Source organism: Mustela lutreola, chromosome 1 (genome assembly GCF_030435805.1).
Source record: "Mustela lutreola isolate mMusLut2 chromosome 1, mMusLut2.pri, whole genome shotgun sequence".
NCBI classification, from domain to species: Eukaryota; Metazoa; Chordata; class Mammalia; order Carnivora; family Mustelidae; genus Mustela; species Mustela lutreola.
Window position 1 is genome coordinate 182,533,966 of NC_081290.1, and position 18,888 is coordinate 182,552,853.

The 18,888-nt window shown below is 44.6% G+C and overlaps 2 long non-coding RNA genes across 2 annotated transcripts in view; one reads left to right on the top strand and one right to left on the bottom strand.

Moving 5' to 3' along the window:
* LOC131835563 (uncharacterized) overlaps window positions 1-18,888 on the bottom strand; it is a 61,615-nt gene that overhangs the window by 10,812 nt on the left and 31,915 nt on the right. The window contains exon 2 of the long non-coding RNA XR_009355234.1: window positions 10,667-10,816. This is a non-coding gene — a long non-coding RNA (uncharacterized LOC131835563). The remainder of the gene's footprint in view (window positions 1-10,666; window positions 10,817-18,888) is intronic.
* On the top strand, window positions 832-8,055 carry LOC131835569 (uncharacterized). The gene is made up of 3 exons (XR_009355238.1): window positions 832-951; window positions 5,684-5,928; window positions 6,953-8,055. It is a non-coding gene; the product is annotated as an uncharacterized LOC131835569 (long non-coding RNA).

Below are 18,888 nucleotides of genomic sequence, written 5' to 3' on the forward strand. Positions count from 1 at the left end.
TGAGCACAGAAATGAAAAGTAACGAAGGGAAAGACAGGAAGTAGGAACGTAAGTATTTACATATTAGTCACAGAAAATAATAATAAATTTTTGTTCATGTCATACTTAACTTGCTTATTTTCTGCAGAAGAGATTAAGGGAAGACAATACATAAAATCTTAACGCAAAGGAAGAAAATGTATTTTTTTCTAAAGCTAGGAACAGACTTCTGAAATGTCCCTTAAACTTGTGCAAGTGGCCGTGTGTCCCTCTTGAGTATCAGGGCACTCTCCGCCAGTGAGAACTTTCTCTGGCTTCCTCCAAGCTCTTAAACATCCCAGGAGGTCACAGCAATATGTGTCCGTGAAGTTCTGAGTCCGTTGTTCTCTTCAAGGCTGTTGTGTCCCCGACCTCACTCCCTGGGGAAGAGGAGGAGGAAAGGCAGGGCCGGAACCAGGACTGGGATCACATGAGAGGGTCTGGTCACGAGGCCAACAGCCTGAACAACTGTGGGCCCCGCTTTTCAGTGAGCCACTGCCCCCGGGTGGGTGCCCTCAGACGGGTCACCTACCTTCACATGCTTCCGGAAACCTTGCAGCTGAACATGAGGGACGAACCTTATTGTGGTGATCATTTCTCCATATACACTTGTATCAAATTACCGTGCTGTACTCTTTAACCTTACAGATGTGATAAAGCAATCGTACCTCAATAAAGTCGGAACAAAATAAAGGCACAGAAGACTGTTTATTACGGGGGCCGTTCTCAGATATGACGACAGGATTTCCTGTGAGAGAAGACAGATGCTGTTCTTTAGAATAATAAACATTCCACAATTCCACAGAGGCCATCCTTTGTTTGTTTCTCCTGCCCCGACAATGGCAAGTCACAGGCCCCGTGCCCAAGGCCACGGTGCAGGCGCAGACTTCCAGGGAAATCGCAAAGGAAAGGTAGAAATCCCTAGGAAGGAAGGTAGGTCCCACAGCCCGGGACCCCTCTCTGTCCCACTTCCTTGCTTTGCTCTCAGCCGCAGGCTCCCTGCTCTACGGCCACGGCCACGGTGGCCACCGTGTGGCCTCCAACGCATTGCCACTGTTTAGCCTGATTGAGGTGTGGGAAATCAGTTTCCCCTTGGTTCAGCTGGGACTTGGTTGGAATTAAAAATGAAAACAAAACAAAAGGCTGAAGGAAAAGAAAGCAAACAGAAGAGCAGAGAAAGGGATAGGTTTACATCGATGTTTTCCAATCTCACTGAGGTCCAGGCTGGTTGGCTTGGCTCTGCTGGCGGGGTTCGCTGAGGTCTGGTGCAGTTTCCTGGCCTCCACACTGTCTGGCCAGATAGGGGAGAGGCTGGCCTGAGCTCCTCAGATTTCTGGCCCAAAGTTACTTTGTTGTTTTGCTACCTCCCCCCCCCCCCAACAATGATACTTTGGAACAAATGATCTCCAGTGAAATCTCAGGAAGGATTTTTGGTTCCTTCTGGAGCTTGGTTCTGTGTCCGTTTTCTGCCATGGGCCCTGGGCTTGTCAGCTCCAGCCTGAGGCGCCACTGATTTTCTCTCACCCCACCCCCACCTTCCCCAGATTCTACTGGTCCAGCTTTGCTTCTCTTTCTAAGCAGTAAAAGCATTTCCCTCCCTGACCCGTGAGGACCCTGCCCCTGGTCTTCAGACGGTCATGTGCAGCACCGCCTCCCCAGTCAATCTTTATGACTCTGGGCCTTGCAAGTCCTGCTCTGCTCTGTCCTTTCTGCTTAGTTGATTGGTCTCGAGTGGGTTGTTAGGCTTTACCTTTTGGGTGAAATATAGCCCAGTTTCTAAATTTTACTCTAAGTCACCATCTGTGGAGCGTTCTCAACATATCAATATGGTCAAGTTGGGTGGTGGCTCTGTTCAGATCGTCTGTATCTTCACCTGATTTTCTGTCTAGTTGTTCTATCGATTACGGTGAGAAGAACACTGAAATCTCCAGTGGCAGCTGTTCGAATTGTCTATTTCTCCCCCACTTCTGTCAGTTTTTGCTTCACACATTTTGGGGCTGTTTTTAGATATTATCCTTTTACAGTGTTACATCATGATTCACTTATCAACCCAAGGGCACGAGAAATACATAAGAAATACATAAATACATTTCTTAAGGCATATTTTGACTGATCTATCCAGTCCACTACCAAATCGTTCGCTTGCATTATGTATCTCTTCCCACTCTTCTGCTTTCCACCTGTTTGACTCTTTGAACATGAAGTGTCACAAAGTTGTCCACACCAAGACAGAGACAAAGAGAAAAGCTTCTGTAAGTTTTCCTTCCTCAAGAGTTTCTTCTTGCCTGGGCATAGACGTCTTCCTGTTTATCCTATTTAAGATTAGTTGAGCTTCTTGGATCTGCAGGTTAATGTTTTTCATCAAATCTGAGAAGTTTTTGGCCATTATATCTTCAAATATCTTTTTCTGCTCCATTCAGTCTTTCATGTCTTTCTGGAATTCCTATTAGATATTTGATGTTATCTCATTGGTCTTTGAGACTCTCTTTGTTTTCCTTTAATCTGTTTTTCCTTCTGTTCTTCAGACGGAATAATTTCTGTTGCTCTCTTCGGAGCTCGCTGATATCTCCTTCTGCAATCTTCAGGTCAGGTGTTGAGCCCAGTTAGTGATTTTTTCAAAACGTCAGTGTGGTGTTTTCCAACTCTAGAATGTGAGTGTATGTGTGTGTGTGTGTGTGTGTGTGTTGGTGTTCCCATTTCTCTGTTGATATCCTTGAGTAGTTGTATTGTTGTCATAATATTTCCTTTACTTATACGAATGTATTTGTTATAGTTGCTTCAAAATCTTTTCCTGATAAAGCCTACATTGGGCTCACTAAAAGTCAGTTTCTATCAACTATTTTTTTCTCTCTCAAGGATGAGTCACACTTTCCTGTTTCTTTGCACATCTCTTTTTTTTTTTTTAGAAAACTGGACATTTTAGCTAATACGTTGTAGCAACTGTAAATTTTGACAATTTTTTTTTAGTGCTACAGAATTTCTTTTCCCCAGAGTATGCAGCTGCTGACATGTCTGCTGAGATTTTAATTGTAATTTTAATTTCTTTCAGCCTAACTCCCTAGGGTTTATTGGAGATCTGCATAGCCGAGGAGTCAGCCAGCAAACTGGGCAGAGGTTGCTGTCAAACTGCCCAAGGCTGTGAGGCTCCCACACTCTGCTGATCCGTCCGTGGTGGGTCAGGAGAACAATCGAAGCTAGGCCGGTTGTCCTGTGTCCCCTGGATTTGCTTTCCACTGAGCCCTCTCTGGTCGTCTCTGTGCCTCTGTGTAGTTCCCCAGTCAGTCAGGGGACAGCTTACGTGGCACATCGCAGATGAGTAATGCTTCAATGTCCCACTCAGATGCAAAAAGAAGTAAAAACCACAGACACATGAGACACTGAGAGAATTGCAAAAAAGTGTCTTGGGAGAGTAAAAGCTGAAGAAATGAGTTATTAAATATAACTGGAAAGGAAACCACTATGAGGCCACTTACTCAGGTCCTCCCAAGGTGGTTCGTGGGTGTCTTAAAATGTGATGCTTACCTTATTATATTGTGACCCGATGGTCCTACACATAAAGGCCAACTTTTTAATACGGCATCAAATGTCCTTTAATGTTTAGTACAAGCTCTTCTGATCAGCCTTATTTTTCACTCTACATCCACAGTCACCCCTTCATGCGGTCCCATGAATCATCTCCGGTGTTTCCAAAACTTCCCTCCACATGTCCTTACCTGCCTGAACACTTCAGAAAATGAGAGAAAATGTTGTATGTTTTATGATCCCATTTCTGATTTCTGCAGGCAAAGTACACTCAGCTCCCTTGTGTGTGACAAACAAGAGAGAAACAGGGGACGCAGAATAAATGATGCATCTTTGGCTGGCTCCGGCACAGACTGTGGTTCAACCTAGAGCCTCATCTCCCTTCACACAACAAAATAAGTATTTAATGAGCTAAAGATGAAGTTTTAAAAAGTGAAGTACAGGAAAAAAAAAAAAAAAGAGGGGTTTTGGTTAAACATGATAGACTGAGCAAAAGAAAGGACTTATGGCTTTTCTCCTGAGCATGCAGTCAAATCGTTTATAAATGCCTACAGGGAGAAGGTAAAAAGAAGTGAAACAGATTCTGCCCTTGAGTTCCAGAAAGATCCAGGCGTGCAGTCTTCAGCAACATTTGAAGGCAGGGGTGTGGCCCTGGGCTGACAGCAGGAGAGTTGGAAGAAAGGCGCAGGTGGAACAGCCACATCTGGTCCTCTCCCCTGGGACCCCTCCCTCCCTCACCTCTGCATAAGATGGGGGTGTAATTCACTCTCTGGAGAAACTGAACCAGATAGGCCTTGAACTCTGGAACACGAGGCATAGCTGAAAGTGGGGGTGACCCACCACATGCTGAAAAAGGCATGTTTTGGGGGGGTCAAGTTGAAGTCTCAACAATAATTAGTGGGATTGCCCAGAATTCGCAGAGTCAGGCTTATCATATACCCTTCAGACAGAGACTGGAGGATTTCCAGTCTGCGAAACTGACCAGCTCTAAGCACAGGACTTCCACCCGCCGATGTTGGGGGGCTGCCCAGAGACACAGTGGCACCCCTACTTGTGCTGAGGCCCATCCATTGACAATCTGGCCTCAGCACGAAGGGTTTCCAATCAGCTTTTCTCGTTTCTTCTTTTTTCCTCCCCAGCTGACTTCTAGAAGTTATTCTTCATTCAGTAAGTCTTTAAAATGTTAAGGAAAAGAATATTAATTTTAGTGTTGACCAGAGCCTGGGCCTTGGGGCGTTATTCAGCCTGTCTCCCCTCCTGAAGGGGTTCAGTGAAGAAACACCGCTTACCAAGCCTCTCCCCTCTGGGCAAACTGCTTCAGATCTTGTTAGCTGAGAAGAGCCCATGCTTCAGAAGAGTCGAATAGATGACGTGTCTTTGAAGTAGAGAGCCTCTCATCAGAATTATTATTTCAAGTTGCCTCATTTGTGATCTAAGTGTTTCCAGTACATAATTTACTTGTAATAAATCATAGTTCCCTATGCAGAAATGTCATCATCCAGTATGAGAAAAACCCTCCAACTTGAACACTCTCACCTTCCTCTTAGAAAAGGGACACAGGGGCGCCTGGGTGGCTCAGTGGGTTAAAGCCTCTGCCTTCGGCTCAGGTCATGATATCAGGGTCCTGGGATCGAGTCCCGCATTGGGCTCTCTGCTCAGCAGGGAGCCTGCTTCCTCTTTTCTCTCTCTCACTGCCTGCCTCTCTGCCTACTTGTAAAATAAATCAAATATTTAAAAAAAAATGAAAAGGGACACGGAGGTTATTCTACTTCTCAATTATTTGGGAAAAAAAACAGGCAACAGACAGCAAAGGCTGTAGAGATGACAGTGCAGCCTGGTGACAGACCTGTCTTTGGCAGGTGGGTGGAATGGAGTAAGTCTTTCCTTTTGCTCAGTCTATCATATTTAACCAAAACCCCTCTTTTTATTTATTTCTGTACTTCACTTTTTAAAACTTCACCTTTAGCTCACAAAATATTTATTTTGTTGTGTGAAGGGAGATGAGGCTCTAAGGTGAACCGCAGTCTGTGCCGGAGCCAGGTGGGGACTGCTGCCGAGGGGATGGTGGCAGATGTGATCACTGTGGAGCCGGCGGAGCTGATGTGACAGGGAGTGACAGGGCATCTCCTTGTGATAACTCCAGGAGCGACAGCGGCTGAGGTGGCTGCAGCCCAAGGACAACAGACCTCATCAGTATGGGACATGCAGCAGCTGTAAGAGGCTACAACAAAGTGGCTGTGACTCCAAGAATTGGACATGAGCCGTGAGAGCCCTTCTCTCACTTCCCATGGGAACACTGCTGTGGGTAGAGAGAGACCCCTGCCATCTGCAGGCAGAGCTGTTTCTGGTGGTTGAGAGCTGGGGACTAAGCTCTTCTCAAAGTTCAAGGTAAATGGTCTGTTCAGCTCTATGGGGTTTACAGGTGAACAACCTTGTCTGAGGCCCAGAGAGCTGGAAAATGAGGAGGGACGAGGGACTGGTAGTTAGAGACAGGAATCACAGGTCTGTGCGGGAACTCAGTAGTCCGAGCTTGGGGCTTTGCATTCCCTTTCATGGTTAATCTGGAGGACAGCCCACCATTCTGAACACTTGTGGGTGGAACCGGCATTGCTGTCCACTCGGGGCCAGAGGTGGAGTGAGAGCCGGAGGGACGGTTGGTAGGGGTGGAGACTGCACGAGCAGGGGTCTATAGACTCAGCAAAGCTGGCTTCTTCTGTGTCCTCTAACCCCGTGACATTCTTTTCTGTGTCACTGACCAATTGCCCAGTAAATGGCGGTAAATCAGGTCTGGCCAGATACTTTTTTGTCTTTCAATCACCCAAGGTCGCAAATCTTCAGAACATATTCTCAGGCTCTTCCCAGACACTGTGCCCTTCATCCACACATGTGTGTGCAACCAGAATATTCTGGCTCCAGAAAAACTGCTTCACTTCAACCCTAATCCTCCTTTCCGTATTTGTGTCAGTGTCAGCGGGGGCTTTCCGCACGGCTGACCTAGTCCTGCTCTTGAAAATGAATTTTTTGAAGTTGAAAATCCAAATCAAGTTTGTTTATTGAGATGGTCTGTATATGTATTTATTGACAATGAGCCGTGGAGGCAGGAGATAGCGATGGTGACTTGAAGCCAGGTAGCTGAGGGCCACTGTGGTCTGTGCCATATGTTTTTGACCCAGGATCAAATCAGGAAGAAAAGCCTGTCGGGAAATAATGGAGTCACAGTGAGCCAGACTGGAGGGCCCTGGCTGGTGATATTCCGGACCTTCAGAAAAGAAAAGAGCCAGTGTCCAGGCAGCGGATAACCGTGGGCCATTAGATCAGAGCCACCCCCTCTCCAGATAGTCCTACAAACTCCCAACCTCTTCCCGTTCAGGAACAGACATCACTTTCTCCTCCTCTTTCCTACTCCCCACAGATGGCCATTCCTCTCCCACAGCGCGTCAACCAACGCAGCACGGAGTGAATGTCTGGGACCTGAGGCTGAGACGCGAGAAGCCTCCCAGACGCCACTTGCCAGCTTGGAGGAGGGAGGGAATGGAGAGAACTGAGCATTTACTTCATATCCGCATCCCCACAACCTCTGGCTTATCCCACATTTGAGAACGTTCCTTAATAGGAAATAAAATCTGATAGGAAACAGAAGTGCCTTTTCAATCACCAAAAAAGCATTTTGGGGCTGCCTGGGTGGCTCAGTGGTTTGGGGCCTCTGCCTTCGGCTTGGGTCATGGTCCCAGGGTCCTGGGATCGAGCCCCGCATGGGGCTCTCTGGTTAGCAGGGAGCCTGCTTCCTCCTCTCTCTCCCTGCCTACTTGTGATCTCTGTCTGTCAAATAAATAAGTGAAATCTTTAAAAAAAGCATTTTTTGATGGTAAAGGAGGTGTATCCCCCTCCCAGGGTGGGATGGAAAGAACCAGCTGGAAGCTTCCCCATGCACTGGGCTAGCGTGGGTAGATAACCCTGGCATTTGTGGAGGCCAGACCTGGGCAGTCACGGCACCTCTCCCCTTCCACACACAAACAAGTGACTGGACTCCTGAGCTCTGACCTGTTAGGCTCTCAGTCACTTTTTGTTGTTGTTATGGACGGATGTTTGTGTCCTCCTTCTCCCAACCATGTGTTGAAATGTGCTTCCTTCTGTGAGGGTCTTGGGACATAGGGCCTTTGGGAGCTGCTTGGAATTAGATGAGGTCCCAAGTGTGGAGCCCTCGTGAGTGGAAACAGTACCCTCATAGAGTTCACGAGAAAATCTGCTTCCTATCCCGGCCCTGCCACACAGTGAGAAGGCAGCCGTGGGCCACCCAGAAGAGGACTCCCTCCAGAGCCACGCTGGCACGCCCACCTTCTACCTCCAGCCTCCTGAACTGTGAGAAATAACTGCTTAATTTTTATGTGCCACCCAGTGGACGGTATTCTGTGATCGAAACCTGGGCAAGACATCGTCAGAAGTCGTGACTGGATCAGACTGGAGACGGGGCTCAGGAGCTAGGACTTGGAGCACAGGCCATCTGAGAACTCTGTGTAGGACACTGGCCTTTCTGACACAGATCCCCAAAAATGGAGACAAAGAAATAAAAATTCACTTTAAATCTGGACAGCTCCTTGGACCATTAATTCAGGACATGGATATTTTAAAATACATAGATACCTTTTCTGACAAATATTATTACTTTTGAAGTAAGACTGATGACTTATGTGGAGACACACAAAAGCAACACGAAAATAAACCACAAAACCCAAATAAATGCAAAAGGATGTGAATTCTATATTTGCAAACACTGTACCATAACAATTATGGCCTGTAAGGAGCTACTTTCTCTCTCAAATATATTCCAAGGAAGCAAATCTGCCATCTGCCAAAGAATGAGGGAACACAAGGCTGACAAGGACCTACTTCTGGGTCTCCATTAGAGACACCGCTGCATTCTCCTTGTATTGTACTTTCTAGAGGCAGTTCACATAACAAGTGTTATAAGTTTGGGAATAATGTTGAAATATCTCAGTTGCTAAATATCTAACAATAGATCTTGGGACTTTCAGGACTTTAAAATTACTCTGCCTTGTTTAACTGACTTTTAATTTAGCACATAGGCCATTTTAATGGAATTTGGCATCAACATGTAAATAGGCCACAAATGGCGATCTAAGCAGTACAGTCAAAATACGTGTTCCAAGTAATTTGTACACTCAGTTTGTGACAGTAATGACATGTCCAAAAGAGTTAAAGTTTGAACTTTGGAAAGGCCAGAATATAGATATTTTGACATACACAACTATGACCATACAAAAGAGCTCTTCCGAAGAGGAGAAATGGTCAGCTACGCAGTGCGCCAGCTCATGTACACACACATTAAAAAGGAGCAACTTGGATATCAATTCTTGTCTTTTATGGACCTTGACAAACGGTCTCTGGGACGATGTAAGGTTTTCCTTATACAATTTTAGGAAAATATTTTTATGGACTTTAGAAAGATACTATTTTGTACTCAGATCTGCACAAAGAAATGAAGACCTCTGGTATATGTGAAGGTAAATATAAAAATCTTTTTTTTCCTTATCTTAACTTCTCTAAAAGATAACTGATTATATAAAACAAAGATCAGTTGTATCAACATATTTTGTTTTTGCAACATATGTGGAAGTTCAACGTATGCTAACTATAGCCCAAAGGATGGAAGAATAGAATTGGAAATACACTGTTGTAAGGCCCTTATACAATATATGAAGTCCTATAACAGTATTTGAAAGTGGCCACTTATGAATTAGACATGCATATTTAAATCCTAGAGTAAGCACTAACATTTTTTTAAGAGGAGGTAAAAACTAGTAAGTCTGTAGTAGTTTTAAAATGAAGCTCCCCCAAATGCAACACTCAAGGAATCCAAAAGAAGGCAAAAAGAGATGGAATGAACAAAAGTGGAATGAACAAAACAACTACAAATGGCAAATTTTAATTCCCATATCATAATTACATTAAATGCAAATGGCCTAAACACACTTATTAAAATCACAAAAATTACTTGGATAAAATGAAAAGATTAGACAGAAAAACAATACCCAAGAATACCACGAATATACTATCTACAAGAAACTTAACTTAAACATAAAGACATAGGTTAAAAAAATGAAGTCTAGCTTAATCCCCTCTGTATGTTTGAGGGCAGATGGAAAGTCTAATGATAGTCAGGCATGATTCCCATCACTTCTCCACAGACAATCAGATCGCACAAAAATGTAAGAACCTGTAGGTCCAGGAGGCCTGGCCCTTAGTCTACACAGTTGCCAGAGCTACACTTACTCCTTCTACTACTACATGATGCCATTTTCAGTTGCTCCTCAGTTGTCTCCAAGCATTCAATGGGTAGACAGATACCTTTATGATGAACTTCTTTATTAACCACAGACTTAGCTATAGACGATCCTATCTTCACTCTCTGGACTGCGGCACTTGGTAACACAGATAACACCCCTCTGAGGTCCTGCCCCTCTGAGGCACTGGGTTGGAGCCACTTGAGGCCCCACTCTTGTAGGATCTAATGGTTTCCCATTCTTCCCAATCTTGGGACTCTTTATCTTTCCCCATATTAGATCCCTCCCTTTTCTTAAATAATTCAGCTCTAGCCTCCAATTAGCCTATGTTAAAAAATAAAACATCTTAGCTCTTTCATGGTGACCAAAAGGTCCTAAGCTTCTGCTTACAAAGCCTGTAAAGGGGGCTGTGATGTGGTGAGGCAGCACCCATGTACTTACGTTCACCGGTAAACAACAGGAAAACCACCTATAGACACTTGAAAGACAGAAGCTTATTTTTCTCACTTAACAAGAAGTGCTGGCCTTGGTTCTCTAAGTTGGTGATGTCAGGTTGATGTACTTGATTCTTTTGACCTTTCTCTCCTGGTTACATGATGACACTGAAGGTCTAGCCATCAATTCTACACTCAAGAGAGAATTTCTCTTATCACCCCCTCTCCCTTGACCAGCAGCCCCAGGTGTGCCCCATGGGCCAGAACCGGGTTGCAGGGCCTCTCTGGATGCAAGGAAAGATGGAAAGCAAGGATGCTGCCTTTCAGGCTGTCGAATGAGAGGCACAAACAGACAGGAGGTTTTGGAAAGGCTTTTCAGGAGCCACTTACCATTATCTTCCATAACCTGTCATCTTTCCTGAGGAGTAGGAAGCAAGGCAGAGTGACCTTCTCGGACACAGCATCCGGGTCTTTGGGCCGTGTTATGACATAAATGGGATGTCCAGGCCCTGCGAGTCAGCCTCCCGCTACACTGGCAGGCTACAGAAAAAAAAGAGCAGAACATTCTGTGCCTCAGAATTTGGGGGCAGGAGTCCAGAGAAGAGTGGGGTTTAGAGGGCTGGGAGTGAAACAGGGCACGGTCACAGGGACACTGAGCTAGAGAAGCTCACAGAGGGCCACTGAAGGTGCATATCAGAGGCGGAAAGAGGGGGAATGAGAGATGTTGTGCTCTAGCCACAGGCATCACATCTGTGGATGGCCTCCCCCGAACAGACGGAATGGAGGCCTGCTGTGGGCCAAGTCAGAGTGGTGCTGTTTGATACGGTCCTTCTGACCTTCTCGTGTGCCCAGACTGCAGGGGGAAAACGGAAGTGACACAATCAAATCTGATATGTCAGTAAAGTTGTACCTGACGAATACAGTTTCTTCATAGTCTTTAAGAAAAGATACTTTGACATAAATATGAACTATCTGACAGTTGAGAGGTCACTAAGATTAAAAACACAAAAGGCTGAGAAACTTAGGTAATTCTCCATGTGACTGTGTCCCAATTCCATACATTTCAATTCTGTTCATGCTATTAACTGCGTTCCTTTCCTTCACAGACGCCCAAATCACGGACTTGTACCTGGGCGTGAGTACACATGAATTCACTCAGAAGAACCTGCTTTCTTGCTCCCTTTTCTCTTACCAACTAATTTATCAATTCAACGTCTAGAGCACCTTCTCTCTCCTTAAACCTCTCCTGCTTGCCTCACTTTAGACCTGTGGGAGTCGTGAGGAGAATGGCAGGTGGTAGTCTGGGCTGAGGAGACAGGAAACCTATCCACTCCGGACAGAGATGCAGAAGCTTCTCTCCCCCTCCGCCCCTACCTCAGGGCCTGGAGGCAGAGATCGGTAATAAATGAGGAGGATCAATGACATGTCTAGTTGGCTGCTATCATGCCGGGTATGTCACAAGACTTCTCTCTGTTTCACGGCTTTTTCACCAAGACAAAAGTGCCATTATTGCTTTCCGCTCCCGCTCCTTTCATCTCTCTTGTCCAACTACCTACCAGATCTGTCACACAGATAAATGGGATACTGCTGGTCACATTTCTCTGGGAAAAAGTAAAACCAAATTATACATGAAAAACATTTCTCTTCAATAGAGCTTTTATGTTTACCCCCCACGGGTCAGCTCAGAAGGAGGGTGTGTGACCATCTTGAGACTATCAGAGAACTCTGATATCCACCCTAGCACGGTGGCCTCTTCTGTTTAGAAATGCTCTCCAGAATGCGCATCCACCTCGTTCCCTGATGCCTCACTCTGTGTTCTGTCCACGTATGCTACCTTATCATCCCCTGCAATTTGCCTTTTTACCATCATTACATTCATTCATGCAACCTAGATGTGAAGAATCCCTCCAGTGTGCCAGACACTCATCGTTCCAGGCAGCGGGGATACGAAAGTGAATAAGACAAAACTTCCTGTGCTTTTGAGTCTTACATCCTAACAGAGACACAAAATAAACACACACACGACAAGCACATATACATGCGCACATGCGTGCACACACACACACACAACACACACAAAGTGAGGGGGTGATAAGAACCAGAGAGAAAACAAAGTATGTCAAGAGGGTTGACAGAAAGAGATGGGGAGGGAGTGCTGTTTGAGTAGTTTAATTTAATAACAAGGAAAGTCCTCTCTGAAAGTTGACATTTGAACAGAGACATGCATGAACTGAACTAAAGAAAAGAGCCATCGTGATGTCTAGGTGAGCAACATCCTAGGCGGACGGAAGCAAATGCCGAGATCCCAAAGTAGGAGTGTACAGAGCAAACTCCAGAATACCCGGAAGAGTAGGAGGGAAGGTGAGCAGGGAGGCATAAAGGCATAAAGGCAGATCACATAAAGCCTTACATGCCATGGTAGGGATTTTACCCAAGTGTGACGGGAAGCCATCAAAAGGATATACACAAGGAAATGATATAATCAGACCTATGTTTTACAAGGTTCTCTCTGACTGCTGTACAGAGATTAGAACAAGAGTGGAATCAAAGAGGTCAGGTGGGAATTCACTAGAATGATCCAGATGATAGAAAATGGTGTCTTGGAGTAAGAGAGTGGTGATGAGGGCAGTGGGAGATGGTGAAACTGTGTTATAGGATGAAAGAAAATCCAACAGGAGCTTTTGTTAAGTTGAATGAGGAGGAGGAAAGAAAAAGAAAGCTATGGACAATTCCAAGATATTTGGCCTAATCACTGAATGCATAGGAGTTCTGTCTAGCAAAATAGTGAGCACTAGGGAAGAGGTAGGTTTGTGTGGAGTAGAAAAGGGGATTCAGTTTGCGGCACGTTTAGTTTGAGATGCTAATACACATCTGAGAAGGAATGCCGAGTAGGCAGTTAGACATATGGGTGTCAAATTTAGAAAAATGACCAGGGTTGTAACTGAATGTGGGACTCATGAATGAATTTAGAGATTACAAATTTTAGAGTATAACTGGAATTGGAAATCAACTGAAGAAATGTATATAAAAGGAGGGGGTGATCAACTATATCAAATACTTTTGAGAAGCTCAGTAAGACTGACCTCCATCCAAATGGATTCAGTTTCCTAGTGGGATCAAAACTCTCAGAGTTTTGATTAGACATGTTTGAGAGTTTTGATCAGACATTTATTATATGAAGACTTGTTATGTCCATCTTTCCAGCTGGAGTATAAATTTCATTAATGTAAGGATGAAGCTACTTTCAGGCACCATTTTATCTGCAGTGTTTGGCTCACTGCCTGGCACACAGCGAGCACCAGAGATATTTGTGGTGGATCCCATTCTGTTCAGATTATTGTAAAGCAATTGATTACTAGAGATTCCACTAAGGCTGTAGACTGTGTGAAGATTTGTCGGTGATTGTGAAGAGGTGGGGAGGGCTGATGAAGCCATTAGAGGACTCCTCTTTCAACGTGACAAATACTGACTTTCTAAGTTCAAAATGGCGAACGTGCTTCAGGAGTACACGATGACAAGAGAGGCCTGGTGTGTGGTAATGTGAGATTAAAAGTGCACGTTTTCACTATCATTTGGTGTGTAAAGTAAAAAACTAACCCCGAGAGAAGTCATGAGGGGCAAACAGAATTTCTCCTTGGGTTATTTTCCTCGGAGAGGAAAACAGAGCAAATTTCAGTGTTCAGAGAGCCAGGTCTGTGTCTTTGAGCACATTTTCTTTACATGCTCACTGAATTAGGCCACATCAGTGCTTTGAGAACTGGTAAGATCTAAGATCATCCATTTATTCATATTAGCTCAGATCCTCCCTTTGACTAACTTCCTGGAAACAAATCAAATGCTATGAGAAGCTCGGCAATTTTTTTTCTCAGATCACTAAGGAACATTTGGTAAATTACTCCTTTAGTACATAAAATCACTTCTCCTATCCCAAAAGCTTTAATGTAGCTCCCCATTGGTACCTAATTTGCTCTGAGTTTGTGGAATGAAAATCCGACTCAGTGAGTCACTACCCCGAGCAGAAAGCTGGATATGAGTAGTCCCATGCCCGGCAGAAATCATCATTCAAATTAGACAGGCCAACCGGATACAAAAATGACTGAAATACACTCAGGGAAAAATAAGGACCACTTGGAGAAATCACAAGACTTCTGCCATGGTCAGTACACCCCAACAACGATGGTGGGTTAAAATGGGCCCCTTGGAAAAAACCGCCTTTGAGAAGAAAGAAGGAAGGTGGAGCTTTCCCAGAACTGTACATGCTCTTAATACACAGTGCGTTTACAAACAGATTATCATACCTCGGGAAAATGTTAGGGGGAGGAAGAAGTCAATCACTGAGTGATGGAAGTCTGGAATGCAGACGCAAACCGTGACCTACACCAACAATACGGAACTCCTCCAAGCCTTCATGGTCACAGAAGCTGCCAATCCTGAAAAATGCACTGGAGTTCCCTGTTGTGTTTCTACAACTTCTTCTTACCCTTTAACCAGGAGAGGACAGGCACGTGGTCAGAGTCAAAGCTGGCAAAAGGCCAACTGGTTGTTACCAGTTGTCTTTTTGGACCCACAGGCCCGGAAGCCAACCTAACCTTTCCCCCTTAAATATTGGGTCTGAAAAATAGTTACATTTTACATGCTCTAGAGAATAGAATGAATTCTGGCTCTTTCTAAGTGCTTCAGTATCTCAGTTTTAGTTCTTTAAGGTAGAATCAATTTAGAGAAATACTTGTTCCATTTAAGAGTCTGTGGCTGAGGGGTGCCTGGGTGGCTCAGTGGGTTAAGCGTCCAACTCTTGGTTTGGGTACAGGTCATGATCTCAGGGTTATGACACTGAGCCCTGGGTGGGGTTTGTACTCAGCTTGGAGCAACCTGGCCGGGCCCCGCCCTGCTCCTCTGCTCTCTCCTCCTCTCAAATAAACAAATAAATAAAATCATAAACATAAATAAATAAATAAATAAAGTCTGGGCTAGAAGCCTATTCATTCTCAGCCTGCCCCAACACTGACTATTCAGCCATGTACTTCTCAAGTACCGTTGAGCACCTACTATATGCTCTTCTTGGTGCCAAACCCTGGGGTTTTAGTGGTAAATCTGGTAAGCGGAGACAAACACGAATCCACAATGCCAACAGGGTGTTCTAGGTACTTCTGAGCAAAGTAGGAAGGATGCCATTAGTTCCATGGGGCATCTACTCACGAGGCTTCAAGGAGGCCTGCTGGGCTGAACCCTGAAGTACCTCAGTACTAGATGAGCAGCCATGGAAGGAGAAGGGGGGTACGAGCACAAGATGTATGTATAAAGATGGAACTCATGTGGCCAACTGAGAGGCCCCATAGCAAAGTATTGTGGGGCAAGGAGAGAGAGCTCTCGGGGCCCGGAGGCAGGGGTTGAACGAGGTTGGAGAGAGAGAGCAAGATGAAAAATCGCAGGTGGTATGAATTCCCCTGCAGAACCACTCATAACCAAAACAAAAAGGTCTTCCTCTTTGAACCTCGAGCAGATTTTGTGGTTAAAATGGAAATACACTGACGTGTTAGTTAATCTACTTCCTGGGATTCATAAGCCAAAATACATTCATACTATCTTGAAAAAACAAAACTGATTTTTTGCCTTCTGTCTGTTTTTTAGCTGGTCGGGGCTCTTTCCTCATTGGAGTGACCCAAATTTTCATTCCCAAGGGACCTGTGCCCCGCTATGTGGCGTTCTAAGCATGTCCTGTTGGCTTGTTACACTGCCGTGGGATCATGACGGGGTGTGTCGGGGGATTACTATTTGCTACAGTACCTCTCCTTCCCTTTATAATCAGAATTAATCACCGAGCCTACACTTGAACTTTCTTTTCTGTGTGCCAAAAAAAATGGCAAGATAAGAACTTAATTTTCCAATTCAGGGGAATTGTGAATGAGTTCCTTGACTGAAGCCTTTGTCCCCTTGGATTCTAAACTCTAAGGCCATTGCTCTTTCCAGGAAGGTGGGCAAGACGATGCCCTTAGAGTTTTTTGTTTGTTTTTTAAGAATACCATTTTTCTTTTCTTTTCTTACAATCAATTCATTTTTGAAGGAATCTCATGACCTGAGATCAAGAGTCATACACTCCACTGACCGAGCCTCCCCTGCACTGCTTGGAGTGTTAACCGTGGGTAGATGTTCCTGCCCATTGTCCTTCAAGGCCCTCCCTATGTGGGTGGACCCACAGCAGTAGCTGCACTAGTGCGGGTGTCTCAGGTAAGATCCAGTCTTGAACACTTTCTTCTCTCGTCAGCAAGTCACGGGGTGTTCCCCCCACACACCCCTCCTCAAAGCCATGACGCTTGGGCTGGAAGAGGACCTATGGCCCCCAGCTCCTGCAGGAGGAGGAGGCGTATCTGTCACACCAGTACTACTCGCAGTGAGGAGCCTCGTGTCAGCTTAAAGGCCCCTTCCCTTAAGAAATCATAAAAACATTCATCAAAGAGTTTTCAGTGCTTTGTGATTTTTAAAACATTTAAATCCTTATTTCAATTGGAAGTTCAAGGCAGGGATCCAGCTTTATTCTTTTCCCAAATGACTAGCCATGATGTCTGGTCTGAGTAACACATTTCTTTTCACCACTTTGTGCTATAACCAAATCCTGTTCCTGTTTGGATCTGCTCCTGTGCTCAGCATTTTGTTTGATCGATCATCTACCTGTCCCTAAAGCAGTATATGTCAGCGGTAAATACTGCAGTTTCAATGACTGCCAAAGTCCTCCAGAAAGCCCTTGTGTTTGGATCTTCCTTATATGTTTTTATTCTTCCAAACTCCAAAACTGCTTTGCCAAGTTCCAAAAAGATTCCACTAGAGTTTTTATTGGGCTATAATAAATTTGTAGGTTGGTTTTAGGAAAAAGGGACATCTTTACAATGTGTGTCTTCCAAGCCAAGAATAGGACATGGCTCTTTATTTATGGAAGTGATCTCTCTCACTGGACACTGAGTCTTAGGGGTATGAACTAGTTTCTTCTCAAGAGACTAGTTTTTTGTTTCGTTATCAGTCCTGCTGTAAGACGCGAGTTCAACAAAATGTAATCATTTTTTGTTGGGTCATCGAGTATTCCTGACAGCATAAACACAAGGGTGTATTGTTGAAAACTGTCTTGTGATGATTAACTATCCAAGAGTCCAGGTTGGGATTTTTTTTTTTTTTTTGAACTGAATATAGAGGGATGACCAGTTGAAAAAAAACTGATTGGAAAATTCAAAACATCCAGAAACCACCAATGTGTAATTTTGTTATTTGTCTATGAAGGATTTCTTTTACTGAAAGGTTGCATCCTTATTCCAGAGCAGGAATGAAGGTTGTAATGTTATTATCTTGGCCACATATTTGTGGCCCATCTGAGACTGTTTGCATAAATGCATTGGTTAAAAGACACATCTCCTGGTCCAAAACCCATTCGAATATCGATAAGACAGTAAAGAAAAATGGTTATTTAACAAAGCTTGCCAAGGAAGTCAGGAAAGCCAGCTTTCCTTTTCCACTGTTTACTCAATGTCTGGTATACAATTGGTGCCTAACTAATTACCAAAGGAATGAATAGAATCTCTAGAAAGGATTTATTTATATATATGCTTTTTTTTTTTTTTAAGATTTTTTAAAGTGATCTCTATACCCAGTGTGGGGCTTGAACTCAAAACTCTGAGGTCAAGAGTCACTCGCTCCACCAACGGAGCCAGCCAGGCACCCCCTGTGTATGCCTTTTAAGATAAAAACCTGAAGAGTGTAATCTGGCTGGCTGCTGTGGCAGAAGCAACAGCTTCTGGATTGGTAGCTGAGACTGGTGAGCCCTCCTGCCTGTGCCTCATCTCATCTTCCCTACGGCCAGCCTGCGATGCTCGGTCAATTCCCCCCAGTCTACCGTCCATCCCACTGGGGGGTGTTCCCTAAGAGCTGACTTCTGTTTCCTTCCCACCCAGCCTTCTGTTGCCAAAGATCCTTCGTGCCTCATACCAGCCAAGTCACAAACCTCGGACAACCACACTAACATTCTGCTGTTGGCACTAGAATCAGAGAGAACCACGTTACAATCTGAGTGTTGGAACAACACGTTAACGACAGACTCTTGCCTGTTCTTTTCAGGATGAGTAGGCTGATGGGCTAAAATGACTCCGTCAGAGCCAGAATGGGGCAATGAAAGTAATTTTTAGCCTCGGTTGCAGATATGGGCTTATGAATGGGAACGATGTTAGGTTAAAGAGAATGCAGCATGAAAGAGAATCACGTCCATCCTAGGTAATCAAAGCCTGGAGTCTCTGCAACTGGTATTAGGAGCTGGAACAGAATGCCAAGAGATCGGAGACCAGAGAATGTTTAAGGAAACAGCCAAGCCAGCTACAGCCAACAGTTGAGCTTTTTGTTCGCTCTCAGAGCTACATGGCCGCCTGAATTTATTTAAATGTCCTAGAATAGAGCAGACATAATGGAGAATGATCATAAAAAATGTAGATGTAAGTGTTAGGAGGCTGTTGCGTCTCAGCGAGAATTATCGAAAGAGTAGGGGAGTCAGGGTGTGAGCAGAGAGGCCGGGAACAGATTCTAAAGTCACGTCAGAAACAGGATTAGTGGGAATGAACGGCAGCACAGCCGTAAGTCAT